This window comes from Chinchilla lanigera, unplaced genomic scaffold (genome assembly GCF_000276665.1).
Source record: "Chinchilla lanigera isolate Chin_1 unplaced genomic scaffold, ChiLan1.0 scaffold00006, whole genome shotgun sequence".
Classification (NCBI taxonomy): Eukaryota; Metazoa; Chordata; class Mammalia; order Rodentia; family Chinchillidae; genus Chinchilla; species Chinchilla lanigera.
In genome coordinates this window covers 37,979,435-37,992,392 of record NW_004955407.1, presented here as the reverse complement: position 1 = coordinate 37,992,392, position 12,958 = coordinate 37,979,435, and the positions used below count along the sequence as shown (strand labels likewise).

Sequence of the window (12,958 nt, the reverse complement as noted above, 5' to 3'; positions counted from 1 at the left end):
GGTGACATCAGGCTGGACTAGGTTTTGCATTCAGATGGACCTGTGAACTGGTAGCTACAGGAAAGAAAAGAAAATGCAGGGGCAGGAGAATTCTGCTGAGAAGTTAACATAAGAAACAACTACTAAAAAAAGGAATGCTTGATTTTTTTTTTATCCCCAAAAGAGATAAAGAACTTAGTCCAAAGGAAATTTAAAAAACTGCATGAAATGGCAAGCACAGGTCCTGAGTTCAATTCCTGGTACCAACCCCCCAAAAAAAATGCAGGAAAAAGAGGGATTTTGAAGCCGGCATGGTGGCGCATGCTTATGACCCCAGCACTCATGGAGGCTGAGGCAGGAGGCTCAAAACTCTGAACCCAGCCCAGACAACTTTATGAGACCCTATCTGAAAGAAAGGGCTGTGGATATAGCTCACTGCAGGGTCTTGTGTTCACTCCCAGTACTACGAAAATAACAAAAAGCCCATAAAATCCACTTCAGAATAAAGTTGGCGTTGTGTAGCAGCAAAGAGCAACTGTAGGCCCTGATGTGCGCACGTGGAATGTTGTGTGACAGGAAGCCGTCCTGTGGAGCGTGAGCCCCAGGGCCGCCCCGAGGTGTAGGCAGGAGCGGGTGACGCAGGGATGAGACAGTCCTGTCAACATCTCCGGAGTCACAAGCAGGGCTGTGAGGGGATCTGCTGGAATGCAGATGTGAGGCTCTGCCCAGGTCCAAGGCCTCAGAAACGGGAGGGCTGATGTGGGGAGCGTGCAGGCACAGGTCCCGGGTCAGGCCAGAGGAGGCTTGCCCTCCCTCCGCAGAGGGATGCAGAGGAGAGCGGAGGATCTCCTTCTGTTCTGTGGGGCCCATTGGGTGGTGCCAGCGCCCTCGGCATCTTTCCCCCTCCATGCACTGATGCCCACCAGGCTCCTCCTGCACTCTCGCTGCCACCTCCATCTGAGGTTGACTGTTACAAGTCTGCCAACCTAGCACCACAGGCGCCTCCAAAAACCACACTTCACCTCTGAATGAAGACTAACGGGGCGGTTCCACCCAGCACCATGCTGCTGTCCTGTGTGTGGCCAAACACACTGACCCTGTCTCTGGACCCTGCAGTAGAGGCTGGGTGTGGTGGTGCACGCCTGGCATCCCGACATTTGGAGGCTGAGGCAGGAGGAGCACGGAGAGTTCGTGGGACCCTACGTCATGCAAATGAGATAAAGTCCTTGTGATACAGAGATCAGGCGTGGCAAAGCTGGCTGGAAAAAATAAGCAGGACCTGTCGATCACAAGATCCCGGGGCATCCACATTTGGGACCTCATCTTATTAAAAATGTTTTGCACAGCAAGAGAAGCCAACAGAGTGAAGAGACAACCCACAGCGTGGGGAAAATGTTTGTCAGCTGTTCCTCAAAAGACTATTATCTAGAATATATAAGAACTAAAAAAATCAGACCTCCATATTTTTTGGGGTACATTTTTGATGTACGTAATGATCACATTTATCGTAGAGAAGGTGTCCCTGTACAAGATGCATCTTGCTGCTAGCCTTTTCCCATTCCCCTCCCCTCCCTTTAACCCCGCTTCCCTCCTTATTTACAAAAGCTTGTCTCCATTTTTTCCTTCTATTTTTTTTCCTTGTCCCTTCTTGGATCATAAACTTTATTTCAAGATGTAAGTAAGCATCACTAAACGTGTATATGTGTTTAAGCAATAAAAGGTACAATTTCATTCATTTTTTTTCTTCTTGCACAGGGTGTGGTTACAGTAGAGAATCTGTGCCTTACAAAGTGCACACAGACTTTGCTTCCAGCAAGCCATGGCCAGACTGGGGACTGATCCAGGAAACATGGTGCCGATTTGGTGATGCCATGCTGGTCTCTGCTGCTGGCAGTTGGACACTGGTGGCTGCTGGGGCAGGTCAGCCTTGGTGAGTGGCTTCCAAGTCGTGGGTTCATTCATAAGTCCCACCCGGCAGCTGTGTTCTTCACTTATGTGCCTGTTGGTGATGGCCGTGGCTAGCAGAGAGGCTGTCTAGTGTCTACACAGTGGGGCATTCCGTCCACCCCGATGGTTAGTGTCCTCTGCTGAGGTCGCCCTTTGGTGAGCGTTCAGATGGGACACAAATATCTTCGTATCCTTTCCCACTCAGAGAGGTCTACTCTCATACCTCTTTCCCAAATTACTTTGTGCTAATTTCCCCACCACATTCCTTCCATTCTCTTACTGCCCAGCCAAACCATTGGCTCCAGCGCATGAACTGGGAGAGTCACACACGTGTCACTCTTGTCCCTGTCGGCAAGCCTGGGCGCGTCTGCAGAGGAACACGAGGGGCCCAGAAGCAGCAAGGTGTTTCCAGCCTCCGAGTTACCTTTGCGATGGCCCGGCGGCCACAGCAGGCCACACATGACGCCCTCGGGTCAGGGCCAGGGCCTTTCTCTCCCGGAGCTGGCGCTTTCCTGGGCAGGAAGCGCCTGTTGCTGTGGGAGCCCTGGACTGCGGCCAATCCTGCAGCCTTGGGGCAGAAAGGAATGGGACTAAGTCGTCCTCGTGCCTACACCACGCCATCGGCCACAGTCAGTATGACCAATATGTCGAGCGGCCAGGGAGACGGCAGGACATGGCCACGGCTCCGGGCAGCCTGGGGACGGGCCGCTCAAGTGGGCAGGGTGGCCCAGCGGGGTGTGAGGCTGCTGGCTGACCGGACAGTGGGCCAGTGCATTTCTGTTCATTCTCAGTCACCCACGCTCCATTACCTTCTTGTTGCTGGAACACGACACCAGACACCCACAAGGGAAGGGAGGACGGGTTTATCCTGGCTCGCAGTGTGTAGAGCATTCAGGCTGCAGTCGGCCGACTCCAGGGCCTGGCAGAGGAGAATCAGCTCAGGGCAGGCAGCGGGAAGCAGAGAGATCGAGGAGAGAGGGGGAGACAGACCCTTTGAGGCCGCGCTCCCGGTGAGCCGCTGCCTGCAGCCAGGCTTTGCATACCCAGCTGTAAACCCACGGCGGCCAGCCCAGCGGTTCACACTCCCACGGCCCAGCCCCTCCTGCAGCTGCACCCAGGAGCACCTGAGGCGCTGAGGGGACGCCCAGCTAGAAGCCCTGACACTGTATTCTGTTACAGCAACGAAGAACGGACTGACGCAGATGCTTCCCTTCAAGCCTCGTTGTCTCCTCTTCAGCCCCATGCACACTCCTCTCTGCGTTGGGTTCAAGTCCCGCAGCCCTAATGCCAGCAGCAGAGTGGTAGAAGGAGGCAGGGAGAGAGGAGAAAGCCCAGGGGCTGCTGCTTCATAGGAAGAGGGGTGGGCGAATGGCGCTTTGAGACAAGCTCTGGACAGACGGAGGTGGAGCCTCAGCTCCAGAGGGAGCTTTCTGGGCTCCACACCATCAAATCCTGCCGCTCCTTGATTTAATGGTCCAGCTTGAGAGGGTCCATCAAATGGGTTTGCCAGCGATACTCAACTATGAAAAGTGGTGACCTATTTAACTCAAGGGCTCTCTGGCATTGCTTAAATAACCCCATTACAACCATAAATAGAAGCCTCCTCTCAGCATTCTCTGCAAATTGTGTTTTATTTTTAGTGAAATCCCAGGGCAGCGTCGATCCTCACAGGCACCTGAGGAAAGGAAACAAGGGAAGATGTGAGTTGGATCATTTTGATTGTTTTTCTTTTGCCTTTTTGAGACAGGGTCTTGCTATGCAGATCAGGCTGGCTTTGAGCTCACTCTGTGGGCCAGGCTGGCCTCGAACTTGCAAGATCCTCTTGCCTCAGTCTCCTGAGTACTGGGATTACAGGAGTGCGCCACCATGCCCAGTGGTTGTTTTGGTTTTTGAGACAGAGTCTCACTATGTATCTCAGGCTGGCACTGAACTGACAGTGATCCTCCTGCCTCAGCCTCCTGAGTGTCATTTTGATTACTGTTAACATATCCCATAAGAGCCTGTAGACTGCCCTGACTTTGCTTTCACGGTAACAGATTATGACATGGTGGAAGTCGAAGGTGTCCGTGAAGCCAACTAAGTGTAGTTACTTGTAGGACGTGATAACTTCAAAAGTCCAGAATGTCAGTTTCGCTTATTTGGAATAGGGACAGAAAATATAAGCAAAATCCCTCTCCCCTTCCCACATCGTCATAGACACCTGGGTGTGTAAGGTGCCTTTTGCCTGTATCCATCCATAAAGGAGCAACCATGATGACACAAGGGAGGGACAGGGTTAAACCTCGGCAGTGAGCTGGATGTGCAGGCGACCCCTCAGCAGCCATCCAGTCCTCGCCTTTCCACAGGGACCCAAAGGTGCAGGAGGAGCTCCCGGGCCACGGTGACCGGTTCCACACTAAGCACACTGGTCCAATCGGGGAGCCCGGGGCTGCTACTCAGTGGCCCAGGAAACAAAATCCTTCTTGGTGGCTGTGGGTGAGGCTCCCTGGCGCGTGGAGCGACTGCCAGGCGTCTCACCCCATGACGGCTTGGCACGGAGACAGACCCGTGGCACTTGGAGCCGCAGTCCTGAAGACAAGCAGCGTGTGGCCAAGCTGCACAGGGCTCTCCATCTGAGAGCAGGGCCTCTCGGTCTGTCAGGGTTTCTACCCAGATGTCCCCAGGAGCCTCGGCTGGTGGGCGGGGCTTGTGGGAGGCAATTGGAGCCTGGGGCTTGGAGCTGACTTGCTCTCAGGAGGAGGGCCCGGGGAAGAGGCGGGGCCTGGATGGAAGGGCGGGGCCTCAGCAAAGAGGCGGAAGAGGTGTCACTGGGGGCGTGGCCTGGAGACTATCTCCCTCCCAGTTCCTCCCTCTCTCCCTGCTTCCCTTGTGCCACGCAGTGAGCAGCAATCCTCCAACCAACCCTTCCGCCACGCACCCTGCCCTGCGCTGACCGTGGACTGAAAATGTGAACCTAAATGAACTCCTCCTTTAAACTGTGAGTGTTGGGCCGGGCGTGGTGGCGCACGCCTGTCCTCCCAGCACTCGGGAGGCTGAGGCAGGAGGATCGTTGTGAGTTCGAGACCAGCCTGGGCTACAAAGTGAGCTGAAGGCCAGCCTGAACTGCACAGCGAGACCCTGTCTCAAAAAGACTAAAAAAAAAATTGTGAGTGTAGGGTATTTGTTCTAGCATGAGAACAGGACCCGAGACTCTGTCTTTGCTTTTTCCACTGGCTCCTGTGAGCCGCCCCTGCAAGTAGCCCATTCTCCCTATGGCACTGCGCACAGCCGCCAGCGAAGCATGGAGAAGGGGCTCCTTCCCCTGCTGCTGGGACCTTACAGGCTTCGTGCTCCACCCAGCGTGAGGCCTCTGTGGGGGAAGAGGGAGTCAGGCAAGTTCGCCCTGCAGGAAAACAAGCATGAAATGACAAAGTTCTTAAAGATGCTCGTCCTGAGCCATTGGAAAAATAACCGAAGATAAAGCAGCAAATGAGAAAAATCTACTCGTCAGAATTAATATTATTTATTCCCTCGTCTTCCTCTTCCCCCCGCCTTTTTTTTTGTTTTTTGAGACAGGGTCTTGCTGTGTAGTCCAGCCTGACTTTGAACTCACTGTGTAGCCCAGGCTGGCCTTGAACTCTCAGCAGTCCTCCTGCCTCAGCCTCCCGAGTGTGCACAGGTGTGCACCTCCATTCCCAGTTGTTGAAAACTGCTACTGCAGCCTGCAAGAATTGTCATTTTGTGGCTGGATGCCGGGAGGCTCTAGGAGATCCCGGATGTGACAAATGCATATTTGGTCCTCACGCTAGTTCAAGACCCAGCGCTCCTAGCTTCCCCGAGTCTCTTGGGACACGGGCAGCCTGCCTTCTAAGGAGGCGACTCCCGGAGGCGTCCTGCGCAGCTTCAGGGTGGGCTGGTCCTGGAAAGACCAAGGGGTAGATGCTTGGCTCTTTCTGCCCCGCCCCCATCCAGGGGGAGCCCAGAAGGATGGAGACTGAGTGAATAACTGATGGTGCCTCTGGGGCCCCTCCCTAAAAGCACCTGGACCTGGGGAAGTCAGGGTGGTAAACTCATGGGCGTGCAGGCTGGGGACCCACAAGGACACAAAAGCTCCCATGCCTGTGTTGCGTCCTTTGCAATAGTGAGCGCGCCCCGAGTTTTGCAGGTGTTACAGCCAACTGGCTCACCCAAGACGGGGAGGGTGGGAACACCAAGGCAGTCCCCTCGGGAGGCCTGAATTTGGGATTCATATCTGAAGTAGGGCGCGGACTTGTGGGGCGGAGCCCTCGTCCTTGGGCAGCTGTGGTCAGAGCTGAGTTAACTTGTGGGCCTGGGGGTGCTGTGCAGGAACTGGGCACCCGACTGGTGAGGTGCGGCAGGGCTTGCAGTTGGGGAGGATAGCGGTCCCCTGCCTTGCCCACTGGGGTGCTGAACACCCCCGCTTCCCAGCTGGGCACGGCAGATTTAATTCAGGGAGGCGATGGAGCGGCTGCGGGGTTAAGGGGTGTGGAAGGAGAGACGAAGGGAAGCAGCTGCTGTCCCGCTCGGCCCCTGAGCTTGTGCCCGGACCTCACCTTCTTGTTTCTGGTAAACAGCTTGCAATGTTTTTTTTTTTTTTTTTTTTTTTAAGTCTTTTTGAGACAGGGTTTCACAATATAGTTCGGGCTGACCTTGAACTCACTTTGTAGCCCAGGCTGGTCTTATAACTTGCATCAATCTTCCTGCCTCAGCTTCCTGAGTGCTAGAATAACAGGCATATTCTACCACAGCAGGCTCATGATATTTTTTTTATTATTATTATTTTTTTTGTCTTTTTGAGACAGGGTCTTGCTATGCAGTTCAGGCTGGCCTTGAGCTCACTTTGTAGCCCATTCTGGTCTTGAACTTGCAACGATCCTCCTGCCTCAGCCTCCTGAGTGCTGGGATTACAGGCGTGCGCCACCATGCCCGGCCTCATGATGGAGTTTTGGAAAATAAAAATCTCTACGTTTTAACTGTGGTATTTCTTCGTCCTTAGTGTGATTGTGATACTTGGGTTTACTTCCCCCACCTTGTTTTGTGCGGTCAGTATTCTAGTTTTTGGTCTTTTTTGGGAATCCACTGAGTTTTTCCTCATATCATTTCATTTTTCCCCCGCCTCATTTACTAATTTGTAAGTGACACCAGCAGTTTTAATTCTTTTAGTGGGTGCTTTACAAATTAAAACACATTGGTGTAATCCTCACTTAAAGTGAACTGAAACCTTTGCCCTCCCTGTGGGCGGGGCCCGGATCTTGGGTCACCTCGGGCTCACTGGACACAGGCGCGGAGCCGCCTGGCCTCTTGCTCAAGTGCAGCCCAGGGCCCCCAGGCAGCACGGGCCACAGGGCGCCAGTGTACTTGGGGACTCTTGCAGTTCGCTTTGCACGGCAAAACTGAGTGGAAGATGCAGAGATTCTGCCTCTCCTGTCTCCCCTGGTGCTACCTGCTCGGAGGCACATTTGAGACAAGGCCCACGCGCAGGCAGACCACGCCGCCCCAGCCCGAGGGTGACATCGGGCTCATGCTCGGTGCTGTGCACCCGGAATGTTTGGACTAAATAAAGACAGGGCTGGGGTTGCATCTCAGTGCGAAGGCCATGGCTCAGCTCCCAGTAAGGCACACACACAAGCACACGCACGCACACGCGCACACGCACGCACACATGCATACACACATATACGCACAAGTCCCAGACTGCACTCTCAGATATAATGATAATGGGAAAGTTAAAAATTTTGCAAACATTACCCAGACACAACACAGAGACACAAAATGAGCACAAGCTACTGGGGAAACAATGCCAATAAATTTCCTTCAGGGAGGGTTTGCAGAGCCTGCTCTTTGCAAAAACGTGGGACCTGTGAAGCACACTAACACGAGGCTGCCTGTGCTTCACCCCTACTCGGAATCCCGCAGGCTGCGGGCCGGAGGCTGGTGCCGGGTCCCGCCGTCCCGCAGGCTAAGCCACCGGGGACACCGGAGCGGGGTTGCGGCCCCCATGTTCCACCTTGGCCTGCCAGGAGCTCATTGCAAAGGAAGTCGATTTCAGAGAGTAGCAGGCGATCAGCCTCCATCAACACACACTGCAAATATTCTTCTCAGCAGTGGAAAAATCGCAAGGCTGAAGACTGGCTTCATATTTTAATTTGATGGCTATTTTGTGGTTGGTATTTTAAAGTTTGCTTATGGAATTCTCGACACACAGAAGCTTTCCCCTTTGTGTGAAGTCAAATTTACCATATTTTCCTTTACAGCTTCTGCACTGTGTTATGATTTATGGCCCTGCGTGAAAGATCTTTCACCTCTGAGAGTGTGTAAAGTTCCGTCCGCGTTGTCTCCTAAGGTAACTCATTTTCTTATGGCTGAGCTCCTGTTTTTTGGAACATTTTCTTCACAACAGGGGTAATTTGTTTATATAAACTCTTTGGCTGCTGACTTAAGTGAAAGCTATTTGTTCCCAATTTCGCTAATCAGTGGCTTTGTAAGGAGAAGAAGCGAGATTTCAGCAGATTGCTCTCACCCTTTGATATGCAGTTCTTAGCGTGGCTCTAAGATAAGCATTAAAGTTTCATGGAAAGCTGTTCTGGGGTGCCGAGTCAGCACCATTCCCGTGTATCCGGTGGCACACGCCACACCAGTTCATGTCAGCCTTTCTTACACAGGGAACAACTTTTCACAGCCTCAGAGGCCATGATGCTGTGACGGTGTGTTCACTTTCAGCTAGGAAACTGATTGTGGCCACAGGACCCATTCAGTACGGCACTTCCTCACCAGTGAAGGCTCGGTCCTCCGAAAGTCCCGAACAAACCCAGTGTCTTTCTGTCCCTTCAGCAAGTGTTCTGTGCATCCCTACTCCGGGCATTCTCGGCAGAAATAGGCAGCTGCTGGTAAAAATAGTTGGGAGTTAGCCGGGCAGAGTGGCGCACGCCTGTGATCCTAGCACTCAGGAGGCTGAGGCAGGAGGATTGCTGAGAGTTCAAGGCCAGCCTGGAGTACACAGCAAGCCCCTGTCTCAAAACAAGCGAGCAAGCAACGTTTGGAAATTTCAGCCTGTACAGTAAAGGTCGCCCATGTTTTAGCTCCCTGTCTGTGCAGTATCATAATATTCTAGTATTCTTCAGAGAGCCAAGTGCCAAAACCTCAATGGGGCTGTCTAGGGTGCTGCTGCTGTGCCAGAGGCTCCAGGACGGAGCAAGCACCAGACCCCACCCGTCTCTGTCCCAGACACTTGCTTGATCTGCAGCAGCCCGGATCTTCCCCAAGCCCACAGGCGGCTTCCTTCTGTCCTCCGAGAGCCTGAGAGCCGTGCCGGCCACTGGCGGGACCCTGACCCAGCCAGACACGGGTCCCCTGCACTTACCGGGCTGTGAGTCCCAGAGGACTGGCACTGTCGCCTTGGGAGCAGGGGGATGGCGAAGGGGCCTCCACGCAGCGGCACCTGCTCAGCCTCCGGGAGGAGAAGCTGACAGCTAGCACAGTGGGGAAGGGGACACTGCGCTAAGTGAAATAAGCGGGATGCTGGGCGACACAAGGCTCCTGGGGCGGTCACATCTGTGGAGACAGGAGCAGAGTCGGGGGCACAGAACTGAGAGAGGGGTGTCGGAGGTCACTGTTGGGGGGACGATGGGAAACGCCCTTAGCCGGATTGCGGTGAGGCACTACAAGTGTACGGGATACCACTGACCTCTACACCTAAAAACAATTAAGACAGTAAGCGTTAGGTGAGGTGCATTTTACCACAATAAGGAGTTGAAAGAAACCCCCTCAGCTATAAGAACAATGCATATCTGGTACAACTGCAGTTTGTAAAAGTAAGGGTGCTTCTGGTATGCCTAAAGGAGTTCTGAGAGAGCGGAACAGACAACACCCAGTCAGCCGTGAGGAATATTGGAAAATCAGCAATGTTTTTTCACTGTGTACCTTCTGATACTGTCTGGAATTTTAACTTATGATGTGCAGGTCTTAGTTTTCTTGTTTTTGAGACAAGTTCTTGCTAAGTTGCTGAACTGCCCAGGTTGGACTGGAGCTTGAGATCCTCCTGCCTCTGCCTCCCGCAGTGCTGGAATTGCAAGCATGCACTACCCTTGCCTGCTAGGGTTAGTCTTTTTTTCTTTTCTTCATCAGTAGTGTTTATTCATGTGAACAGCTTTACAAAAATAGCTGTCAACTTGCGTAGCACACACTCACTGACAGCTAGTTTTGAATACACACTGTTACATATTATGTGTCCTGACTTCCACGGGAATGGAAAATTAAGGAACAGGAAGAACTTTTTAACCTGCTGGAATTCTAACAACCTCTGCTTACTAAACCTCTGATTTTGGTTTTTCATCTGGTCTTTTGCTGTTACATAACCATTACTGGTCATATCAGAAAAGTGCCTGAGGTGATCAAAAGCAGCCACGTAATCCTGGGATCTGATACTCAATCAGCCCACAGAAAGTACCGCTATTCCCTACCTTCTCATAAACCCACGACAGAGGCCCACAACTCATCAAAAAAGACAGACTGGCTTTTTTCTAACATTTTATCTTTTTGAGACAGGGTCTTGCTATGCAGTTCAGGCTGGCCTTGAACTCACTTTGTAGCCCAGGCTGGCCTCAGACTTGCAAAGATCCTCCTGCCTCAGCCTCCCAAGTGCTGGGATTACAGGCGTGCACCACTATGCCCGGCTTTTTCTAACATTTTATTTTTTATTTTTATTTTTTATTTTTTTGGTTTTTCTCCGGTACCGGGAACCGAACTCACGACCTTGCGCATACCAGGCAGGTGCTTTTGCCGCTGAGCTAAATCCCCAGCCCCTTTCTAACATTTTAAATGAACATGGCACAAACAGGTTTTTCTTGGTGGTTACTTGAGACTGGGCCTTGCTATGTAGTTCCGGATGGCCTCAAACTAAGATTAGTTTTTCAGTGTCAAGCAAATTCTTGACCCAGGTGTCCTCTTCCATGGGTCCCCTGAATCACTGTGGGAGGAGCCATTGAGGATTTTACTGATTCCTCATGCTGGTTTCTGCTGAGCTTTTTTTTTTTTTTTTTGTTTTTCTCCGGTACCGGGAACTGAACTCACGACCTTGTGCTTGCCAGGCAGGCGCTTTTGCCGCTGAGCTAAATCCCCAGCCCCAAAAGTAGCCGCTTTTTTTTTTTTTTTGGTTTTTCTCCGGTACCGGGAACCGAACTCATGACCTTGCGCATGCCAGGCAGGCACTTTTGCCGCTGAGCTAAATCCCCAGCCCCTTGCTGAGCTATTTTGCACTGCAGGTTTGGTTTCTTGTACAAAACCCTGGGTTCCAAAGGATCGTACTTAAATTACTTAAAAGCGGGACAACCAGGGTAAATTTTAAGATTTAGTTAGACTGCATTTGAGTGACTTGATTTACCACAGACAAGTGTAGAAGAGGCGTCTGTGTTTCTAAAACAAGTTGAGCAACGGTCCAGAAGACATTTGGCAAAACCCGAAGCACAGAATTTCTCTCCCGCTGCGCTCTGGTGCCTTTCGCGGCGTCCAGCGGGTTCTGGGCAGCGTGGAGCCGGCGCTCAGCACATCCGCGTGGGCAGAGCCGGCTCAGAGCGGTTTCCACGGCAACCGCGAGGACTACGGCACTGTTCATTCTGGCGACGTTGGCCCTTTGGTCATCAATCACAGAGTAAGAAGTAATTGAATTACCTGGTGAATTAAAAAGAATGTTAAGTAAGACATTTAAGCCTTTAGGGAGGACAGAACAAGCAGGAATGAATTTAAAATTAAAAAAAAAATTTAAAATGGTTTCATCGGTACGTGTGTGTAGTACGTAGTGTCTGCATTCCTCGCGCGGAGATGGTCCGCGCACACAGCACACCTTCATCCGATTTTCATCTCCTTCCCCTCCCCTTCCTCCCTCTGTCTCTTGATCCCCTAGCCCTCTGAGAAAGATCTACTGCATCTCCCTACTTCCTATTACCTACCTTTTATTTTGCTCTTCCTATTATTATTTGTATTTTATTTGGGGTTCTCATATACAAGAAACCAGGTGATATTTAAACTTAATTCATTTCACTTAACATTATGGTCTCAAGGTGCAGCCATTTTCCTGTAAATGACTCAAGTTTATCCTTCTTTGTGGCAGAGTAGTACTCCACAGTGTGTAAATACACTTTCTCTATCCCTTTATCTTCTGATGGACACCCAGGCCCCTTCGAAGACTGAGCTATTGTGAGCTGTGCTGCTATGACTATGGGTGTGTGTGGATCACTGCAATGTGATGTCTTTAACTCTTCTGGGAAGAATTTTTTTTTTTATTTTTATTTTTTGCTTTCTTCCGGTACCAGGAATCGAACTCACGACCTTGCGCTTGCCAGGCAGGTGCTTTGCCGCTGAGCTAAATCCCCAGCCCCTTGGGAAGAATTTCGAAGGGACATAGTTGGGTTGAATGGAATTCCTAGTTTTGGTTTCCTGAGATAGTTCCATAGTGATTGTCCTGGTTTACATTTCCGCCGGGAGTATCGCCTCACCAGGATCTGTTCTTGTCTGACTTCTTGGTGGTGGCCATTCTCCCCAGCGCAGGATGGGATCTCAGTGTTGTTTGATTGCATTTCTCTCCTGGCCAGCGATGTTACTTTATCACATAATTACTGGTCATTTGTACTTCTGAGAAGACTCTATTCACTTCGCTTGCCCACTTTTTGATTTTATTTTTGGAGGTCCAATCTTTCTGAGTTCTTTACATAGTCCAGGTGTCGGTCCTCTGTGTGAGGCATTGCGGGCACAGCTCTTCCTGTGTGGCAGGCTGTCTCCTCGCTCTCAGGTCTTGCTGTGCCGAAGGTTTTTAACCTGATCTGACCCCGTGTGTTGATTCTGGGCACTACTGCAGGAGTGTGTTTGCACCGCCTCGAGGGCTCCTGCATGAAAGCGCTGGATTAGGAGCAGTCGTGGGGTGACCAGGTGGTGGCGGTCAGGGTCAGGGTCAGGGTCAGGGTCAGGGACAGGGACAGGGTCAGGGTCAGGGACAGGGACAGGGTCAGGGTCAGGGTCAGGGACAGGGTCAGGGTCAGGG

The 12,958-nt window shown here is 51.8% G+C and overlaps 1 long non-coding RNA gene across 1 annotated transcript; it reads right to left on the bottom strand.

The window, feature by feature from the left end:
* Window positions 1-2,979: 2,979 nt before the first annotated feature.
* LOC106146718 lies at window positions 2,980-9,603 on the bottom strand. The gene is made up of 3 exons (XR_001231280.1): window positions 9,287-9,603; window positions 8,698-8,810; window positions 2,980-3,601 (listed from the first exon to the last, which is right to left on the bottom strand). It is a non-coding gene; the product is annotated as an uncharacterized LOC106146718 (long non-coding RNA).
* Between the last annotated feature and the right edge of the window lie 3,355 nt (window positions 9,604-12,958).